At 39.5% G+C, this 21,726-nt stretch overlaps 14 non-coding genes across 14 annotated transcripts; all 14 read right to left on the bottom strand.

The window, feature by feature from the left end:
* Positions 1–12,062: 12,062 nt before the first annotated feature.
* Positions 12,063–12,134, bottom strand: TRNAC-GCA (transfer RNA cysteine (anticodon GCA)). The gene has a single exon. It is a non-coding gene; the product is annotated as a tRNA-Cys (tRNA).
* A 436-nt stretch (positions 12,135–12,570) lies between these two features.
* On the bottom strand, positions 12,571–12,642 carry TRNAC-GCA (transfer RNA cysteine (anticodon GCA)). Its single transcript has one exon. It is a non-coding gene; the product is annotated as a tRNA-Cys (tRNA).
* A 434-nt stretch (positions 12,643–13,076) lies between these two features.
* Positions 13,077–13,148, bottom strand: TRNAC-GCA (transfer RNA cysteine (anticodon GCA)). Its single transcript has one exon. It is a non-coding gene; the product is annotated as a tRNA-Cys (tRNA).
* Positions 13,149–14,088: 940 nt separating this feature from the next.
* TRNAC-GCA (transfer RNA cysteine (anticodon GCA)) lies at positions 14,089–14,160 on the bottom strand. The gene has a single exon. It is a non-coding gene; the product is annotated as a tRNA-Cys (tRNA).
* A 434-nt stretch (positions 14,161–14,594) lies between these two features.
* TRNAC-GCA (transfer RNA cysteine (anticodon GCA)) lies at positions 14,595–14,666 on the bottom strand. Its single transcript has one exon. It is a non-coding gene; the product is annotated as a tRNA-Cys (tRNA).
* A 436-nt stretch (positions 14,667–15,102) lies between these two features.
* Positions 15,103–15,174, bottom strand: TRNAC-GCA (transfer RNA cysteine (anticodon GCA)). The gene has a single exon. It is a non-coding gene; the product is annotated as a tRNA-Cys (tRNA).
* A 435-nt stretch (positions 15,175–15,609) lies between these two features.
* Positions 15,610–15,681, bottom strand: TRNAC-GCA (transfer RNA cysteine (anticodon GCA)). The gene has a single exon. It is a non-coding gene; the product is annotated as a tRNA-Cys (tRNA).
* Positions 15,682–16,115: 434 nt separating this feature from the next.
* On the bottom strand, positions 16,116–16,187 carry TRNAC-GCA (transfer RNA cysteine (anticodon GCA)). The gene has a single exon. It is a non-coding gene; the product is annotated as a tRNA-Cys (tRNA).
* Positions 16,188–17,127: 940 nt separating this feature from the next.
* TRNAC-GCA (transfer RNA cysteine (anticodon GCA)) lies at positions 17,128–17,199 on the bottom strand. The gene has a single exon. It is a non-coding gene; the product is annotated as a tRNA-Cys (tRNA).
* A 434-nt stretch (positions 17,200–17,633) lies between these two features.
* Positions 17,634–17,705, bottom strand: TRNAC-GCA (transfer RNA cysteine (anticodon GCA)). The gene has a single exon. It is a non-coding gene; the product is annotated as a tRNA-Cys (tRNA).
* A 436-nt stretch (positions 17,706–18,141) lies between these two features.
* Positions 18,142–18,213, bottom strand: TRNAC-GCA (transfer RNA cysteine (anticodon GCA)). The gene has a single exon. It is a non-coding gene; the product is annotated as a tRNA-Cys (tRNA).
* A 435-nt stretch (positions 18,214–18,648) lies between these two features.
* TRNAC-GCA (transfer RNA cysteine (anticodon GCA)) lies at positions 18,649–18,720 on the bottom strand. Its single transcript has one exon. It is a non-coding gene; the product is annotated as a tRNA-Cys (tRNA).
* A 1,951-nt stretch (positions 18,721–20,671) lies between these two features.
* On the bottom strand, positions 20,672–20,743 carry TRNAC-GCA (transfer RNA cysteine (anticodon GCA)). The gene has a single exon. It is a non-coding gene; the product is annotated as a tRNA-Cys (tRNA).
* A 434-nt stretch (positions 20,744–21,177) lies between these two features.
* On the bottom strand, positions 21,178–21,249 carry TRNAC-GCA (transfer RNA cysteine (anticodon GCA)). Its single transcript has one exon. It is a non-coding gene; the product is annotated as a tRNA-Cys (tRNA).
* Between the last annotated feature and the right edge of the window lie 477 nt (positions 21,250–21,726).

Below are 21,726 nucleotides of genomic sequence, written 5' to 3'. Positions count from 1 at the left end.
ACTAGCAAACACTCAGTGTACCTAGTGGCATCCTATACGTGGCTATTGGACTTTGCTATAGTCCCACTAGTGCAAAGACATTTGCAGAGCGCGTCTGCCTGCGTTGCACACTACAACTCATTCTAACCAAGCCATTATACTAGCAAACACTCAGTGTACCTAGTGGCATCCTATACGTGGCTATTGGACTTTGCTATAGTCCCACTAGTGCAAAGACATTTGCAGAGCGCGTCTGCCTGCGTTGCACACTACAACTCATTCTAACCAAGCCATTATACTAGCAAACACTCAGTGTACCTAGTGGCATCCTATACGTGGCTATTGGACTTTGCTATAGTCCCACTAGTGCAAAGACATTTGCAGAGCGCGTCTGCCTGCGTTGCACACTACAACTCATTCTAACCAAGCCATTATACTAGCAAACACTCAGTGTACCTAGTGGCATCCTATACGTGGCTATTGGACTTTGCTATAGTCCCACTAGTGCAAAGACATTTGCAGAGCGCGTCTGCCTGCGTTGCACACTACAACTCATTCTAACCAAGCCATTATACTAGCAAACACTCAGTGTACCTAGTGGCATCCTATAGTGGCTATTGGACTTTGCTATAGTCCCACTAGTGCAAAGACATTTGCAGAGCGCGTCTGCCTGCGTTGCACACTACAACTCATTCTAACCAAGCCATTATACTAGCAAACACTCAGTGTACCTAGTGGCATCCTATACGTGGCTATTGGACTTTGCTATAGTCCCACTAGTGCAAAGACATTTGCAGAGCGCGTCTGCCTGCGTTGCACACTACAACTCATTCTAACCAAGCCATTATACTAGCAAACACTCAGTGTACCTAGTGGCATCCTATACGTGGCTATTGGACTTTGCTATAGTCCCACTAGTGCAAAGACATTTGCAGAGCGCGTCTGCCTGCGTTGCACACTACAACTCATTCTAACCAAGCCATTATACTAGCAAACACTCAGTGTACCTAGTGGCATCCTATACGTGGCTATTGGACTTTGCTATAGTCCCACTAGTGCAAAGACATTTGCAGAGCGCGTCTGCCTGCGTTGCACACTACAACTCATTCTAACCAAGCCATTATACTAGCAAACACTCAGTGTACCTAGTGGCATCCTATACGTGGCTATTGGACTTTGCTATAGTCCCACTAGTGCAAAGACATTTGCAGAGCGCGTCTGCCTGCGTTGCACACTACAACTCATTCTAACCAAGCCATTATACTAGCAAACACTCAGTGTACCTAGTGGCATCCTATACGTGGCTATTGGACTTTGCTATAGTCCCACTAGTGCAAAGACATTTGCAGAGCGCGTCTGCCTGCGTTGCACACTACAACTCATTCTAACCAAGCCATTATACTAGCAAACACTCAGTGTACCTAGTGGCATCCTATACGTGGCTATTGGACTTTGCTATAGTCCCACTAGTGCAAAGACATTTGCAGAGCGCGTCTGCCTGCGTTGCACACTACAACTCATTCTAACCAAGCCATTATACTAGCAAACACTCAGTGTACCTAGTGGCATCCTATACGTGGCTATTGGACTTTGCTATAGTCCCACTAGTGCAAAGACATTTGCAGAGCGCGTCTGCCTGCGTTGCACACTACAACTCATTCTAACCAAGCCATTATACTAGCAAACACTCAGTGTACCTAGTGGCATCCTATACGTGGCTATTGGACTTTGCTATAGTCCCACTAGTGCAAAGACATTTGCAGAGCGCGTCTGCCTGCGTTGCACACTACAACTCATTCTAACCAAGCCATTATACTAGCAAACACTCAGTGTACCTAGTGGCATCCTATACGTGGCTATTGGACTTTGCTATAGTCCCACTAGTGCAAAGACATTTGCAGAGCGCGTCTGCCTGCGTTGCACACTACAACTCATTCTAACCAAGCCATTATACTAGCAAACACTCAGTGTACCTAGTGGCATCCTATACGTGGCTATTGGACTTTGCTATAGTCCCACTAGTGCAAAGACATTTGCAGAGCGCGTCTGCCTGCGTTGCACACTACAACTCATTCTAACCAAGCCATTATACTAGCAAACACTCAGTGTACCTAGTGGCATCCTATACGTGGCTATTGGACTTTGCTATAGTCCCACTAGTGCAAAGACATTTGCAGAGCGCGTCTGCCTGCGTTGCACACTACAACTCATTCTAACCAAGCCATTATACTAGCAAACACTCAGTGTACCTAGTGGCATCCTATACGTGGCTATTGCGACTTTGCTATAGTCCCACTAGTGCAAAGACATTTGCAGAGCGCGTCTGCCTGCGTTGCACACTACAACTCATTCTAACCAAGCCATTATACTAGCAAACACTCAGTGTACCTAGTGGCATCCTATACGTGGCTATTGGACTTTGCTATAGTCCCACTAGTGCAAAGACATTTGCAGAGCGCGTCTGCCTGCGTTGCACACTACAACTCATTCTAACCAAGCCATTATACTAGCAAACACTCAGTGTACCTAGTGGCATCCTATACGTGGCTATTGGACTTTGCTATAGTCCCACTAGTGCAAAGACATTTGCAGAGCGCGTCTGCCTGCGTTGCACACTACAACTCATTCTAACCAAGCCATTATACTAGCAAACACTCAGTGTACCTAGTGGCATCCTATACGTGGCTATTGGACTTTGCTATAGTCCCACTAGTGCAAAGACATTTGCAGAGCGCGTCTGCCTGCGTTGCACACTACAACTCATTCTAACCAAGCCATTATACTAGCAAACACTCAGTGTACCTAGTGGCATCCTATACGTGGCTATTGGACTTTGCTATAGTCCCACTAGTGCAAAGACATTTGCAGAGCGCGTCTGCCTGCGTTGCACACTACAACTCATTCTAACCAAGCCATTATACTAGCAAACACTCAGTGTACCTAGTGGCATCCTATACGTGGCTATTGGACTTTGCTATAGTCCCACTAGTGCAAAGACATTTGCAGAGCGCGTCTGCCTGCGTTGCACACTACAACTCATTCTAACCAAGCCATTATACTAGCAAACACTCAGTGTACCTAGTGGCATCCTATACGTGGCTATTGGACTTTGCTATAGTCCCACTAGTGCAAAGACATTTGCAGAGCGCGTCTGCCTGCGTTGCACACTACAACTCATTCTAACCAAGCCATTATACTAGCAAACACTCAGTGTACCTAGTGGCATCCTATACGTGGCTATTGGACTTTGCTATAGTCCCACTAGTGCAAAGACATTTGCAGAGCGCGTCTGCCTGCGTTGCACACTACAACTCATTCTAACCAAGCCATTATACTAGCAAACACTCAGTGTACCTAGTGGCATCCTATACGTGGCTATTGGACTTTGCTATAGTCCCACTAGTGCAAAGACATTTGCAGAGCGCGTCTGCCTGCGTTGCACACTACAACTCATTCTAACCAAGCCATTATACTAGCAAACACTCAGTGTACCTAGTGGCATCCTATACGTGGCTATTGGACTTTGCTATAGTCCCACTAGTGCAAAGACATTTGCAGAGCGCGTCTGCCTGCGTTGCACACTACAACTCATTCTAACCAAGCCATTATACTAGCAAACACTCAGTGTACCTAGTGGCATCCTATACGTGGCTATTGGACTTTGCTATAGTCCCACTAGTGCAAAGACATTTGCAGAGCGCGTCTGCCTGCGTTGCACACTACAACTCATTCTAACCAAGCCATTATACTAGCAAACACTCAGTGTACCTAGTGGCATCCTATACGTGGCTATTGGACTTTGCTATAGTCCCACTAGTGCAAAGACATTTGCAGAGCGCGTCTGCCTGCGTTGCACACTACAACTCATTCTAACCAAGCCATTATACTAGCAAACACTCAGTGTACCTAGTGGCATCCTATACGTGGCTATTGGACTTTGCTATAGTCCCACTAGTGCAAAGACATTTGCAGAGCGCGTCTGCCTGCGTTGCACACTACAACTCATTCTAACCAAGCCATTATACTAGCAAACACTCAGTGTACCTAGTGGCATCCTATACGTGGCTATTGGACTTTGCTATAGTCCCACTAGTGCAAAGACATTTGCAGAGCGCGTCTGCCTGCGTTGCACACTACAACTCATTCTAACCAAGCCATTATACTAGCAAACACTCAGTGTACCTAGTGGCATCCTATACGTGGCTATTGGACTTTGCTATAGTCCCACTAGTGCAAAGACATTTGCAGAGCGCGTCTGCCTGCGTTGCACACTACAACTCATTCTAACCAAGCCATTATACTAGCAAACACTCAGTGTACCTAGTGGCATCCTATACGTGGCTATTGGACTTTGCTATAGTCCCACTAGTGCAAAGACATTTGCAGAGCGCGTCTGCCTGCGTTGCACACTACAACTCATTCTAACCAAGCCATTATACTAGCAAACACTCAGTGTACCTAGTGGCATCCTATACGTGGCTATTGGACTTTGCTATAGTCCCACTAGTGCAAAGACATTTGCAGAGCGCGTCTGCCTGCGTTGCACACTACAACTCATTCTAACCAAGCCATTATACTAGCAAACACTCAGTGTACCTAGTGGCATCCTATACGTGGCTATTGGACTTTGCTATAGTCCCACTAGTGCAAAGACATTTGCAGAGCGCGTCTGCCTGCGTTGCACACTACAACTCATTCTAACCAAGCCATTATACTAGCAAACACTCAGTGTACCTAGTGGCATCCTATACGTGGCTATTGGACTTTGCTATAGTCCCACTAGTGCAAAGACATTTGCAGCACGTCTGCCTGCGTTGCACACTCCAACTAATTATAACTAAGTTGCATTGTCAGGGATATTTATTCTTTATTATTCTGCTGTTAATAAAGCTAGACCACCACTGCAATCTTCACCACCTCTCAATTTTTACTACCACATTTTCAGTCCACAATCTTGTCGCAATCAACATGAGTGGCAAAATGACAGATGCTGGTGGAAAGGGGAAGAGGCGTGGTGGAAAAGGCAAAAAAGGTTTTGTCCGTGGGGAAGGTGGCAAAGCTCCATTATCATCTGCTGAAGATAGACCATCTACCAGCAAAAGTAAGATGTCTACTACTTACCGTGGACAATCCGATGTGCTCCCTTTGTTACGGACACGAACAACAGGAACAAAGGTAGATGATGGGCAAAAAAGGAAAATGCTTGAATGGATCTCAAGTGGTCCAACAAGTGCCCTCTCTGCCACTTCAAGTACCGCATCCAAAAAACACCAGTCCTCTGAGTTGTCATCCCAATCAAACTTGCTTTCTCCCAGCTCTGAAGTCTCCATCAGCCCTGCACAGTATGGTGGAACTGAGATGGCTGAGTCTGCAGAGCTGTTCAGTCACACTATAGCCTGGGAATCAGAGGTCTGCTCCCAAGCTACAGTGAGTACAGAACAGGAAATGGTCTGCAGTGATGCCCAGAACCTTTGTGACTCAGATTCAGGCCGTGAGGACCAAGTTTCTGAGCATAATGTTGACCCTTTGTCACAAACTGTAACACCTGTGGTTATAGACAATGAGGAACATACTGATGAAGATGAGACGCAGATACCCGATTGGGATGACAACTTAAATATTCCGTCAGGGCAAGAAGAGGCTCGGTCTGAGGGGGAGGGGAGTGCAAACACAACAATTGATGATGACGTTCTAGATCCCACCTACTGTCAACCCCCAGTCAGGCACTCGAGGAGGTCAACAGAGGCGGTGGAGGAGGATGCAACCGACGACGAAGTTACCTTGCGCCTTCCTGGACAGAGTCGGAGCACTGGTAGCACGTCTACAACTGCATCCTCAGCCACCACTCTGCCTATGAGCATTATTCGGGGTGGATCAACAGGTCGCATGGCCTCTAAGCCTTGCCTAGCCTGGTCCTTTTTTCACATCGAAAAAGATCGCCCAACTCATGTGATATGTAACATTTGTCATGATTCTGTTAGTAGAGGTCAAAACCTCAGCAGTTTGACAACTTCTTCCATGAATCGTCACATGACTAAATATCATAAGTCCCGGTGGGAAGCTCACCGTGCTGCAATGCGGCCTAGTGGAGCGAACCATCCACCGCCCGCCCCTTCCACTGCATCCGCGCGCTCTTCATCTTCTAGGACTGTGGGGACAGCTGCCACACCTGTTTTTCCACGCAAAACTTCCACCACTGTAACCGCAACAGGCAGTTTGCTTGTAAGGTCGTCAGTTGGTTTGGAAGGGGAAACAAGTGAGTGTGTACAGCTCTCTCAGACATCGATAGCACCAACGTTGGATGAAGGCAACATCATGTCTCCGCCTGCACTTTCCTCACAAACCTGCATTTTTCAAGGGACACCCTACTCAACACCGTCTACACACAGCAGCCAGATCTCTGTCCCTCAGATGTGGTCAAATAAAAGGCCACTTCCTCCGACCCATGACAAAGCTAAGAGGTTGACTCTATCCCTCTGTAAGCTGTTGGCTACCGAAATGCTGCCTTTCCGCCTAGTGGACACACAGGATTTTAGAGACCTTATGTCTGTCGCTGTGCCCCAGTACCAGATGCCTAGTCGCCACTACTTCTCTAAGAAAGGTGTGCCCGCGCTACACCAGCATGTCGCACACAACATCACCGCTTCCTTGAGAAACTCTGTGTGTGAACGGGTGCATTTCACCACCGATACTTGGACCAGTAAGCATGGACAGGGACGTTACATGTCGCTGACTGGGCACTGGGTAACTATGGTGATAGATGGTGAAGGGTCTGCTGCACAAGTCTTGCCGTCCCCACGACTTGTGTGTCAATCCTCTGTCTGTCCAAGTTCCGCCACTGCTTCTGCATCCTCCACCTCATCTGGGTCCTCCACCTCCGCCCCAAGCCTGCCTGGTCAGGCCACCAGCGTTCTCACTGCGCAGAAGGAATCACGCACCCCTCATTACTATGCTGGCAGCAGAGCGCAACGGCATCAGGCGGTCTTTAGCTTGACATGTCTTGGTAATAAGAGTCACACAGCTGAGGAGTTGTGGTCAGCTTTGCGGTCCGAGTTTAATAAATGGTTGTCTCCACTCAAACTGCAGCCTGGTAAGGCCGTGTGCGACAATGCTGCAAACCTGGGTGCGGCACTTCGCCTGGGCAAGGTGACACACATACCTTGTATGGCTCACGTGTTGAACCTTGTCGTGCAGCAATTTTTAACACACTATCCCGGCCTAGATGGCCTTCTGAACAGGGCACGAAAACTGTCAGCTCACTTCCGCCGTTCAAGCGCCGCAGCAGAGCGACTTGCATCGCTCCAGAAGTCTTTCGGCCTGCCGGTTCATCGCCTGAAATGCGATGTGGCGACACGCTGGAATTCAACTCTCCACATGTTACAGCGACTGTGGCAGCACCGCAGAGCCCTGGTGCAATACGTCATGACGTATAGCCTGGGCCAACGAGATGCAGAGGTGGGGCAGATCACCCTGATGGAGTGGTCTCAGATCAAGGACCTATGCACCCTTCTGCACAGTTTCGACATGGCGACGAATATGTTTAGCTCTGACAATGCCATTATCAGCATGACGATTCCAGTCATTTACATGCTGGAGCACACGCTAAACACTATTCGGAGTCAGGGGGTGGGACAACATGAAGGGGAGGAACTACAGGAGGATTCATATGCGCAAGGGACAACAACATCACGAAGGTCCAGACGTTCATCATCACCAACGCAGCAGGCATGGGACCATGGGGGACAGGGATCGACAAGGGCGCATAGTAGCAGGCGAAATGTTGAGCAAGGTGCAGGAGAACATGAAGAAATGGAGGACGAACTGTCCATGGACATGGAAGACTCAGCGGATGAGGGAGACCTTGGTCAAATTTCAGTTGAAAGAGGTTGGGGTCAGATGTCAGAGGAAGAAAGAACGGGTAGCACCTCTATGCCACAAACACAGCATGGACTTGGTCCGCATGGCTGCGCAAGACACATGAGTGCCTTTTTGTTGCACTACCTCCAACATGACAGTCGTATTGTCAAAATTAGAAGTGATGATGACTACTGGATTGCCACACTATTAGATCCCCGGTACAAGTCCAAATTTTGTGACATAATTCCAGCCATAGAAAGGGACGCACGTATGCAGGAGTATCAGCAGAAGCTGTTACTAGATCTTAGCTCGGCTTTTCCACCAAACAACCGTGCAGGTGCAGGGAGTGAATCTCCCAGTTGTAACTTGACAAACATGGGACGGTCTCGTCATCTTCAACAGTCTACCCGTACCAGTAGGACCTTTTCTGGTGCCGGTAACAGCAATTTTATGGAATCTTTTCATAATTTTTTTAGACCCTCTTTTGCAAGGCCACCAGAGACAACAAGTCTGACACATAGTCAACGGCTGGAGAGGATGATACAGGAGTATCTCCAAATGAACATCGATGCCATGACTGTGCAACTGGAGCCTTGCTCCTTTTGGGCTTCAAACCTACAAAAATGGCCAGAGCTCGCAACTTACGCCTTGGAGATTTTGTCGTGTCCAGCTGCCAGCGTTGTCTCTGAACGTGTATTCAGTGCTGCTGGGTGTGTGCTGACAGATAAGCGCACGCGTCTGTCCAGTGACAATGTGGACAGACTGACGTTCATCAAAATGAACAAGTCATGGATCCAGAAGGAATTTACTACCCCTGTGTCATCCTGGGGAGAGTAAATGCTTGTGGATTTGGAATGTGCTTGATGCAAATCAAAACATCCTGTTTGCAACTAGGGCCCAAGTGCTGCCACTGATGGGGTGGGTGTCTGTGTGGCCCAATTTTTGGAAAAAAGGGAGACTCCGCTTGGAGTAACCCTTGCTTGCTGTGTTTTTAAAAGAAGCCAAGATGAACAGAGCTGGGATCAGGAAAGACTTTGCTACCTACCCCGGTGTCATCCTGTGGACGGCTAAGAATAGCGTATTTTTGAATGTGCTTGATGCAAATCAAAACATCCTGTTTGCAACTAGGGCCCAAGTGCTGCCACTGATGGGGTGGGTGTCTGTGTGGCCCAATTTTTGGAAAAAAGGGAGACTCCGCTTGGAGTAACCCTTGCTTGCTGTGTTTTTAAAAGAAGCCAAGATGAACAGAGCTGGGATCAGGAAAGACTTTGCTACCTACCCCGGTGTCATCCTGGGGACGGCTAAGAATAGCGTATTTTTGAATGTGCTTGATGCAAATCAAAACATCCTGTTTGCAACTAGGGCCCAAGTGCTGCCACTGATGGGGTGGGTGTCTGTGTGGCCCAATTTTTGGAAAAAAGGGAGACTCCGCTTGGAGTAACCCTTGCTTACATTGTTTTTAAAAGAAGCCAAGATGAACAAGTCATGGGTCAGCAAAGACTTTGCTACCTACCCCGGTGTCATCCTGGGGACGGCTAAGAATAGCGTATTTTTGAATGTGCTTGATGCAAATCAAAACATCCTGTTTGCAACTAGGGCCCAAGTGCTGCCACTGATGGGGTGGGTGTCTGTGTGGCCCAATTTTTGGAAAAAAGGGAGACTCCGCTTGGAGTAACCCTTGCTTACATTGTTTTTAAAAGAAGCCAAGATGAACAAGTCATGGGTCAGCAAAGACTTTGCTACCTACCCCGGTGTCATCCTGGGGACGGCTAAGAATAGCGTATTTTTGAATGTGCTTGATGCAAATCAAAACATCCTGTTTGCAACTAGGGCCCAAGTGCTGCCACTGATGGGGTGGGTGTCTGTGTGGCCCAATTTTTGGAAAAAAGGGAGACTCCGCTTGGAGTAACCCTTGCTTACATTGTTTTTAAAAGAAGCCAAGATGAACAAGTCATGGGTCAGCAAAGACTTTGCTACCTACCCCGGTGTCATCCTGGGGACGGCTAAGAATAGCGTATTTTTGAATGTGCTTGATGCAAATCAAAACATCCTGTTTGCAACTAGGGCCCAAGTGCTGCCACTGATGGGGTGGGTGTCTGTGTGGCCCAATTTTTGGAAAAAAGGGAGACTCCGCTTGGAGTAACCCTTGCTTGCTGTGTTTTTAAAAGAAGCCAAGATGAACAGAGCTGGGATCAGGAAAGACTTTGCTACCTACCCCGGTGTCATCCTGGGGACGGCTAAGAATAGCGTATTTTTGAATGTGCTTGATGCAAATCAAAACATCCTGTTTGCAACTAGGGCCCAAGTGCTGCCACTGATGGGGTGGGTGTCTGTGTGGCCCAATTTTTGGAAAAAAGGGAGACTCCGCTTGGAGTAACCCTTGCTTGCTGTGTTTTTAAAAGAAGCCAAGATGAACAGAGCTGGGATCAGGAAAGACTTTGCTACCTACCCCGGTGTCATCCTGGGGACGGCTAAGAATAGCGTATTTTTGAATGTGCTTGATGCAAATCAAAACATCCTGTTTGCAACTAGGGCCCAAGTGCTGCCACTGATGGGGTGGGTGTCTGTGTGGCCCAATTTTTGGAAAAAAGGGAGACTCCGCTTGGAGTAACCCTTGCTTACATTGTTTTTAAAAGAAGCCAAGATGAACAAGTCATGGGTCAGCAAAGACTTTGCTACCTACCCCGGTGTCATCCTGGGGACGGCTAAGAATAGCGTATTTTTGAATGTGCTTGATGCAAATCAAAACATCCTGTTTGCAACTAGGGCCCAAGTGCTGCCACTGATGTGGTGGGTGTCTGTGTGGCCCAATTTTTGGAAAAAAGGGAGACTCCGCTTGGAGTAACCCTTGCTTGCTGTGTTTTTAAAAGAAGCCAAGATGAACAGAGCTGGGATCAGGAAAGACTTTGCTACCTACCCCGGTGTCATCCTGGGGACGGATAAGAATGGCGTATTTTTGAATGTGCTTGATGCAAATCTAGCTGTGAAGTGTACAACTGGGGCACAACTGCTGCCACTGAATGGGTGGGTGTGTGTGGGGCCCAATTTTTGGAAAAAAGGGGAGACTCCGCTTGGAGTAACCCTTGCTTACATTGTTTTTAAAAGAAGCCAAGATGAACAAGTCATGGGTCAGCAAAGACTTTGCTACCTACCCCAGTGTCATCCTGGGGACGGCTAAGAATAGCGTATTTTTGAATGTGCTTGATGCAAATCAAAACATCCTGTTTGCAACTAGGGCCCAAGTGCTGCCACTGATGGGGTGGGTGTCTGTGTGGCCCAATTTTTGGAAAAAAGGGAGACTCCGCTTGGAGTAACCCTTGCTTGCTGTGTTTTTAAAAGAAGCCAAGATGAACAGAGCTGGGATCAGGAAAGACTTTGCTACCTACCCCGGTGTCATCCTGGGGACGGTTAAGAATAGCGTATTTTTGAATGTGCTTGATGCAAATCTAGCTGTGAAGTGTACAACTGGGGCACAACTGCTGCCACTGAAGGGGTGGGTGTGTGTGGGGCCCAATTTTTGGAAAAAAGGGAGACTCCGCTTGGAGTAACCCTTGCTTGCTGTGTTTTTAAAAGAAGCCAAGATGAACAGAGCTGGGATCAGGAAAGACTTTGCTACCTACCCCGGTGTCATCCTGGGGACGGATAAGAATGGCGTATTTTTGAATGTGCTTGATGCAAATCTAGCTGTGAAGTGTACAACTGGGGCACAACTGCTGCCACTGAAGGGGTGGGTGTGTGGGGCCCAATTTTTGGAAAAAAGGGAGACTCCGCTTGGAGTCACCTTGCGGTGTTTTACATGACTTTAGAAGGGCGTGCCATGCCTATATCTGTGTGTCCTCCTCTTTTTCCTTGTCCAGCTGTTTTGTTTTCGCATGAGTACATGTCCTTGTCACTTTCCCATGTGTTTGTGTTGTGTTGTGAGTTGTTTGTCACCTTTTGGACACCTTTGAGGGTGTTTTCTAGGTGTTTTACTGTGTTTGTGATTGCCTGCCATTGTTTCCTATGGGCTCGAGTTCGGTTCGTCGAACGTTCGACGAGCCGAACTCGAGCCAGACCCCCCGTTCGGCGAACCGCCTCGAGCCGAACCGGGACCGGTTCGCTCATCTCTATTCATAAGTCACGTTTAAATAAAACTTGTGCTAAGTTCAGCCTGATATGGATAAGCTGTCTAAATTATATTATTGAAAGGTGTGAAAATTGTTACATTTTTATGAAAACCATACTACAGGGGGCACTCGGATTTGAACCAAGGACCTCTTGATCTGCAGTCAAATGCTCTGCCACTGAGCTATACCCCCTACATATTAATAAAAGAAATAATGTTTTTTTGTTTTTGATAAATAAAATGTGAAGATTTTTAGAAACTTTTACATTGTGGTGCACTTCCTTTACTCTGATGTGCTTTAGTCTTTCAAAAAAAAAGACTTTGATGATTGCATAAATCCCACAAAACACTCAAGAATTTTTATTACACAGAATGACTCTTTGTTTTAGAGAGTCCGAGGTATTAAATGAAATGATTTACATAATTTTTTTAATCACTATTTAAAAGAAAGAATTTTCCATTTTATTCCTTAATTTTCTTATTTAAACTTTATAGAAAGAAAGCAAATTTACTTCATAAGTCACGTTTAAATAAAACTTGTGCTAAGTTCAGCCTGAAATGGATAAGCTGTCTAAATGATATTATTGAAAGGTGTGAAAAAGGTTACATTTTTATGAAAACCATACTACAGGGGGCACTTGGATTTGAGCCAAGGACCTTTTGATCTGCAGTCAAATGCTCTGCCACTGAGCTATACCCCCTACATATTAATAAAAGAAATAATGTTTTTTTGTTTTTGATACATAAAATTTGAAGATTTTTAGAAACTTTTACATTGTGGTGCACTTCCTTTAGTCTGATGTGCTTTAGTCTTTCCAAAAAAGACTTTGATGATTGCATAAAGCACACAAAATACTCAAGAATTTTTATTACATAGAATGACTCTTTGTTTTTTAGAGTCCGATGTATTAAATGAAACGATTTACATAATTTTTTTAATCACTATTTAAAAGAAAGAATTTTCCATTTTATTCCTTAATTTTCTTATTTAAACTTTATAGAAAGAAAGCAAATTTACTTCATAAGTCACGTTTAAACAAAACTTGTGCTAAGTTCAGCCTGATATGGATAAGCTGTCTAAATGATATTATTGAAAGGTGTGAAAAATGTTACATTTTTATGAAAACCATACTACAGGGGGCACTCGGATTTGAGCCAAGGACCTCTTGATCTGCAGTCAAATGCTCTGCCACTGAGCTATACCCCCTACATATTAATAAAAGAAATAATGTTTTTTTGTTTTTGATACATAAAATTTAAAGATTTTTAGAAACTTTTACATTGTGGTGCACTTCCTTTACTCTGATGTGCTTTAGTCTTTCCAAAAAAGACTTTGATGATTGCATAAAGCACACAAAATACTCAAGAATTTTTATTACACAGAATGACTCTTTGTTTCAGTGAGTCTGATGTATTAAATGAAACGATTTACATAATTTTTTAATCACTATTTAAAAGAAAGAATTTTCCATTTTATTCCTTAATTTTCTTATTTAAACTTTATAGAAAGAAAGCAAATTTACTTCATAAGTCACGTTTAAATAAACTTGTGCTAAGTTCAGCCTGATATGGATAAGCTGTCTAAATGATATTATTGAAAGGTGTGAAAATTGTTACATTTTTATGAAAACCATACTACAAGGGGCACTCGGATTTGAACCAAGGACCTCTTGATCTGCAGACAAATGATCTGCCACTGAGCTATACCCCCTACATATTAATAAAAGAAATAATGTTTTTTTGTTTTTGATACATAAAATTTAAAGATTTTTAGAAACTTTTACATTGTGGTGCACTTCCTTTACTCTGATGTGCTTTAGTCTTTCCAAAAAAAAGACTTTGATGATTGCATAAATAACACAAAATACTCAAGAATTTTTATTACACAGAATGACTCTTTGTTTTAGAGAGTCCGATGTATTAAATGAAACGATTTACATAATTTTTTTAATCACTATTTAAAAGAAAGAATTTTCCATTTTATTCCTTAATTTTCTTATTTAAACTTTATAGAAAGAAAGCAAATTTACTTCATAAGTCACATTTAAATAAAACTTGTGCTAAGTTCAGCCTGATATGGATAAGCTGTCTAAATGTTATTATTGAAAGTTGTGAAAAAGGTTACATTTTTATGAAAACCATACTACAGGGGGCACTTGGATTTGAGCCAAGGACCTCTTGATCTGCAGTCAAATGCTCTGCCACTGAGCTATACCCCCTACATATCAATAAAGGAAATAATGTTTTTTTGTTTTTGATACATAAAATTTGAAGATTTTTAGAAACTTTTACATTGTGGTGCACTTCCTTTACTCTGATGTGCTTTAGTCTTTCCAAAAAAGACTTTGATGATTACATAAAGCACACAAAATACTCAAGAATTTTTATTACACAGAATGACTCTTTGTTTTAGAGAGTCCGATGTATTAAATGAAACGATTTACATAATTTTTTTAATCACTATTTAAAAGAAAGAATTTTCCATTTTATTCCTTAATTTTCTTATTTAAACTTTATAGACAGAAAGCAAATTTACTTCATAAGTCACGTTTAAATAAAACTTGTGCTAAGTTCAGCCTGATATGGATAAGCTGTCTAAATTATATTATTGAAAGGTGTGAAAATTGTTACATTTTTATGAAAACCATACTACAGGGGGCACTCGGATTTGAACCAAGGACCTCTTGATCTGCAGTCAAATGCTCTGCCACTGAGCTATACCCCCTACATATTAATAAAAGAATTAATGTTTTTTTGTTTTTGATAAATAAAATTTGAAGATTTTTAGAAACTTTTACATTGTGGTGCACTTCCTTTACTCTGATGTGCTTTAGTCTTTCAAAAAAAAAAGACTTTGATGATTGCATAAATCCCACAAAACACTCAAGAATTTTTATTACACAGAATGACTCTTTGTTTTAGAGAGTCCGAGGTATTAAATGAAATGATTTACATAATTTTTTTAATCACTATTTAAAAGAAAGAATTTTCCATTTTATTCCTTATTTTCTTATTTAAACTTTATAGACAGAAAGCAAATTTACTTCATAAGTCACGTTTAAATAAAACTTGTGCTAAGTTCAGCCTGAAATGGATAAGCTGTTTAAATGATATTATTGAAAGGTGTGAAAATTGTTACATTTTTATGAAAACCATACTACAGGGGGCACTCGGATTTGAACCAAGGACCTCTTGATCTGCAGTCAAATGCTCTGCCACTGAGCTATACCCCCTACATGTTAATTAAATAAATAATGTTTTTTTGTTTTTGATACATATAATTTAAAGATTTTTAGAAACTTTTACATTGTGGTGCACTTCCTTTACTGTGATGTGCTTTAGTCTTTCCAAAAAAAGACTTTGATGATTGCATAAATCACACAAAATACTCAAGAATTTTTATTACACAGAATGACTCTTTGTTTTAGAGAGTCCGATGTATTAAATGAAACGATTTACATAATTTTTTTAATCACTTTTTAAAAGAAAGAATTTTCCATTTTATTCCTTAATTTTCTTATTTAAACTTTATAGAAAGAAAGCAAATTTACTTCATAAGTCACGTTTAAACAAAACTTGTGCTAAGTTCAGCCTGATATGGATAAGCTGTCTAAATGATATTATTGAAAGGTGTGAAAAAGGTTACATTTTTATGAAAACCATACTACAGGGGGCACTCGGATTTGAACCAAGGACCTCTTGATCTGCAGTCAAATGCTCTGCCACTGAGCTATACCCCCTACATATTAATAAAAGAAATAATGTTTTTTTGTTTTTGATACATAAAATTTAAAGATTTTTAGAAACTTACATTGTGGTGCACTTCCTTTACTCTGATGTGCTTTAGTCTTTCCAAAAAAAAGACTTTGATGATTGCATAAATCCCACAAAACACTCAAGAATTTTTATTACATAGAATGACTCTTTGTTTTTTAGAGTCCGATGTATTAAATGAAACGATTTACATAATTTTTTTAATCACTATTTAAAAGAAAGAATTTTCCATTTTATTCCTTAATTTTCTTATTTAAACTTTATAGAAAGAAAGCAAATTTACTTCATAAGTCACGTTTAAACAAAACTTGTGCTAAGTTCAGCCTGATATGGATAAGCTGTCTAAATGATATTATTGAAAGGTGTGAAAAAGGTTACATTTTTATGAAAACCATACTACAGGGGGCACTCGGATTTGAGCCAAGGACCTCTTGATCTGCAGTCAAATGCTCTGCCACTGAGCTATACCCCCTACATATTAATAAAAGAAATAATGTTTTTTTGTTTTTGATACATAAAATGTAAAGATTTTTAGAAACTTTTACATTGTGGTGCACTTCCTTTACTCTGATGTGCTTTAGTCTTTCCAAAAAAGACTTTGATGATTGCATAAAGCACACAAAATACTCAAGAATTTTTATTACACAGAATGACTCTTTGTTTCAGTGAGTCTGATGTATTAAATGAAACGATTTACATAATTTTTTAATCACTATTTAAAAGAAAGAATTTTCCATTTTATTCCTTAATTTTCTTATTTAAACTTTATAGAAAGAAAGCAAATTTACTTCATAAGTCACGTTTAAATAAACTTGTGCTAAGTTCAGCCTGATATGGATAAGCTGTCTAAATGATATTATTGAAAGGTGTGAAAATTGTTACATTTTTATGAAAACCATACTACAAGGGGCACTCGGATTTGAACCAAGGACCTCTTGATCTGCAGACAAATGATCTGCCACTGAGCTATACCCCCTACATATTAATAAAAGAAATAATGTTTTTTTGTTTTTGATACATAAAATTTAAAGATTTTTAGAAACTTTTACATTGTGGTGCACTTCCTTTACTCTGATGTGCTTTAGTCTTTCCAAAAAAAAGACTTTGATGATTGCATAAATAACACAAAATACTCAAGAATTTTTATTACACAGAATGACTCTTTGTTTTAGAGAGTCCGATGTATTAAATGAAACGATTTACATAATTTTTTTAATCACTATTTAAAAGAAAGAATTTTCCATTTTATTCCTTAATTTTCTTATTTAAACTTTATAGAAAGAAAGCAAATTTACTTCATAAGTCACATTTAAATAAAACTTGTGCTAAGTTCAGCCTGATATGGATAAGCTGTCTAAATGTTATTATTGAAAGTTGTGAAAAAGGTTACATTTTTATGAAAACCATACTACAGGGGGCACTTGGATTTGAGCCAAGGACCTCTTGATCTGCAGTCAAATGCTCTGCCACTGAGCTATACCCCCTACATATCAATAAAGGAAATAATGTTTTTTTGTTTTTGATACATAAAATTTGAAGATTTTTAGAAACTTTTACATTGTGGTGCACTTCCTTTACTCTGATGTGCTTTAGTCTTTCCAAAAAAGACTTTGATGATTACATAAAGCACACAAAATACTCAAGAATTTTTATTACACAGAATGACTCTTTGTTTTAGAGAGTCCGATGTATTAAATGAAACGATTTACATAATTTTTTTAATCACTATTTAAAAGAAAGAATTTTCCATTTTATTCCTTAATTTTCTTATTTAAACTTTATAGACAGAAAGCAAATTTACTTCATAAGTCACGTTTAAATAAAACTTGTGCTAAGTTCAGCCTGATATGGATAAGCTGTCTAAATTATATTATTGAAAGGTGTGAAAATTGTTACATTTTTATGAAAACCATACTACAGGGGGCACTCGGATTTGAACCAAGGACCTCTTGATCTGCAGTCAAATGCTCTGCCACTGAGCTATACCCCCTACATATTAATAAAAGAAATAATGTTTTTTTGTTTTTGATAAATAAAATTTGAAGATTTTTAGAAACTTTTACATTGTGGTGCACTTCCTTTACTCTGATGTGCTTTAGTCTTTCAAAAAAAAAGACTTTGATGATTGCATAAATCCCACAAAACACTCAAGAATTTTTATTACACAGAATGACTCTTTGTTTTAGAGAGTCCGAGGTATTAAATGAAATGATTTACATAATTTTTTTAATCACTATTTAAAAGAAAGAATTTTCCATTTTATTCCTTAATTTTCTTATTTAAACTTTATAGACAGAAAGCAAATTTACTTCATAAGTCACGTTTAAATAAAACTTGTGCTAAGTTCAGCCTGAAATGGATAAGCTGTTTAAATGATATTATTGAAAGGTGTGAAAATTGTTACATTTTTATGAAAACCATACTACAGGGGGCACTCGGATTTGAACCAAGGACCTCTTGATCTGCAGTCAAATGCTCTGCCACTGAGCTATACCCCCTACATGTTAATTAAATAAATAATGTTTTTTTGTTTTTGATACATATAATTTAAAGATTTTTAGAAACTTTTACATTGTGGTGCACTTCCTTTACTGTGATGTGCTTTAGTCTTTCCAAAAAAAGACTTTGATGATTGCATAAATCACACAAAATACTCAAGAATTTTTATTACACAGAATGACTCTTTGTTTTAGAGAGTCCGATGTATTAAATGAAACGATTTACATAATTTTTTTAATCACTTTTTAAAAGAAAGAATTTTCCATTTTATTCCTTAATTTTCTTATTTAAACTTTATAGAAAGAAAGCAAATTTACTTCATAAGTCACGTTTAAACAAAACTTGTGCTAAGTTCAGCCTGATATGGATAAGCTGTCTAAATGATATTATTGAAAGGTGTGAAAAAGGTTACATTTTTATGAAAACCATACTACAGGGGGCACTCGGATTTGAACCAAGGACCTCTTGATCTGCAGTCAAATGCTCTGCCACTGAGCTATACCCCCTACATATTAATAAAAGAAATAATGTTTTTTTGTTTTTGATACATAAAATTTAAAGATTTTTAGAAACTTACATTGTGGTGCACTTCCTTTAGTCTGATGTGCTTTAGTCTTTCCAAAAAAGACTTTGATGATTGCATAAAGCACACAAAATACACAAGAATTTTTATTACACAGAATGACTCTTTGTTTTAGAGAGTCCGATGTATTAAATGAAACGATTTACATAATTTTTTTAATCACTATTTAAAAGAAAGAATTTTCCATTTTATTCCTTAATTTTCTTATTTAAACTTTATAGAAAGAAAGCAAATTTACTTCATAAGTCACGTTTAAACAAAACTTGTGCTAAGTTCAGCCTGATATGGATAAGCTGTCTAAATGATATTATTGAAAGGTGTGAAAAAGGTTACATTTTTATGAAAACCATGCTACAGGGGGCACTCGGATTTGAGCCAAAGACCTCTTGATCTGCAGTCAAATGCTCTGCCACTGAGCTATACCCCCTACATATTAATAAAAGAAATAATGTTTTTTTGTTTTTGATACATAAAATTTATAGATTTTTAGAAACTTTTACATTGTGGTGCACTTCCTTTACTCTGATGTGCTTTAGTCTTTCCAAAAAAAAGACTTTGATGATTGCATAAATCACACAAAATACTCAAGAATTTTTATTACACAGAATGACTCTTTGTTTTAGAGAGTCTGATGTATTAAATGAAACGATTTACATAATTTTTTTAATCACTATTTAAAAGAAAGAATTTTCCATTTTATTCCTTAATTTTCTTATTTAAACTTTATAGAAAGAAAGCAAATTTACTTCATAAGTCACGTTTAAACAAAACTTGTGCTAAGTTCAGCCTGATATGGATAAGCTGTCTAAATGATATTGAAAGGTGTGAAAAAGGTTACATTTTTATGAAAACCATACTAGAGGGGGCACTTGGATTTGAGCCAAGAACCTCTTGAACTACAGTCAAATGCTCTGCCACTGAGCTATACCCCCTACATATTATTAAAAGAAATAATGTTTTTTTGTTTTTGATACATAAAATTTGAAGATTTTTAGAAACTTTTACATTGTGGTGCACTTCCTTTAGTCTGATGTGCTTTAGTCTTTCCAAAAAAGACTTTGATGATTGCATAAAGCACACAAAATACACAAGAATTTTTATTACACAGAATGACTCTTTGTTTTAGAGAGTCCGATGTATTAAATGAAACGATTTACATAATTTTTTTAATCACTATTTAAAAGAAAGAATTTTCCATTTTATTCCTTAATTTTCTTATTTAAACTTTATAGAAAGAAAGCAAATTTACTTCATAAGTCACGTTTAAACAAAACTTGTGCTAAGTTCAGCCTGATATGGATAAGCTGTCTAAATGATATTATTGAAAGGTGTGAAAAAGGTTACATTTTTATGAAAACCATGCTACAGGGGGCACTCGGATTTGAGCCAAAGACCTCTTGATCTGCAGTCAAATGCTCTGCCACTGAGCTATACCCCCTACATATTAATAAAAGAAATAATGTTTTTTTGTTTTTGATACATAAAATTTATAGATTTTTAGAAACTTTTACATTGTGGTGCACTTCCTTTACTCTGATGTGCTTTAGTCTTTCCAAAAAAAAGACTTTGATGATTGCATAAATCACACAAAATACTCAAGAATTTTTATTACACAGAATGACTCTTTGTTTTAGAGAGTCCGATGTATTAAATGAAACGATTTACATAATTTTTTTAATCACTTTTTAAAAGAAAGAATTTTCCATTTTATTCCTTAATTTTCTTATTTAAACTTTATAGAAAGAAAGCAAATTTACTTCATAAGTCACGTTTAAACAAAACTTGTGCTAAGTTCAGCCTGATATGGATAAGCTGTCTAAATGATATTATTGAAAGGTGTGAAAAAGGTTACATTTTTATGAAAACCATACTACAGGGGGCACTCGGATTTGAACCAAGGACCTCTTGATCTGCAGTCAAATGCTCTGCCACTGAGCTATACCCCCTACATATTAATAAAAGAAATAATGTTTTTTTGTTTTTGATACATAAAATTTAAAGATTTTTAGAAACTTACATTGTGGTGCACTTCCTTTACTCTGATGTGCTTTAGTCTTTCCAAAAAAAAGACTTTGATGATTGCATAAATCCCACAAAACACTCAAGAATTTTTATTACACAGAATGACTCTTTGTTTTAGAGAGTCCGATGTATTAAATGAAATGATTTACATAATTTTTTTAATCACTATTTAAAAGAAAGAATTTTCCATTTTATTCCTTAATTTTCTTATTTAAACTTTATAGAAAGAAAGCAAATTTACTTCATAAGTCACGTTTAAATAAAACTTGTGCTAAGTTCAGCCTGAAATGGATAAGCTGTTCAAATGATATTATTGAAAGGTGTGAAAAAGGTTACATTTTTATGAAAACCATACTACAGGGGGCACTCGGATTTGAACCAAGGACCTCTTGATCTGCAGTCAAATGCTCTGCCACTGAGCTATACCCCCTACATATTAATAAAATAAATAATGTTTTTTTGTTTTTGATACATAAAATTTAAAGATTTTTAGAAACTTTTACATTGTGGTGCACTTCCTTTACTCTGATGTGCTTTAGTCTTTCCAAAAAAAAGACTTTGATGATTGCATAAATCACACAAAATACTCAAGAATTTTTATTACACAGAATGACTCTTTGTTTTACAGAGTCTGATGTATTAAATGAAACGATTTACATAATTTTTTTAATCACTGTTTAAAAGAAAGAATTTTCCATTTTATTCCTTAATTTTCTTATTTAAACTTTATAGAAAGAAAGCAAATTTACTTCATAAGTCACGTTTAAACAAAACTTGTGCTAAGTTCAGCCTGATATGGATAAGCTGTCTAAATGATATTATTGAAAGGTGTGAAAAAGGTTACATTTTTATGAAAACCATACTACAGGGGGCACTTGGATTTGAGCCAAGGACCTCTTGATCTGCA

This window comes from Anomaloglossus baeobatrachus, chromosome 1 (assembly GCF_048569485.1).
Source record: "Anomaloglossus baeobatrachus isolate aAnoBae1 chromosome 1, aAnoBae1.hap1, whole genome shotgun sequence".
Classification (NCBI taxonomy): domain Eukaryota; kingdom Metazoa; phylum Chordata; class Amphibia; order Anura; family Aromobatidae; genus Anomaloglossus; species Anomaloglossus baeobatrachus.
Note: the sequence above shows the minus strand (reverse complement) of the source record. Positions and strands in the feature narration are given on the sequence as shown.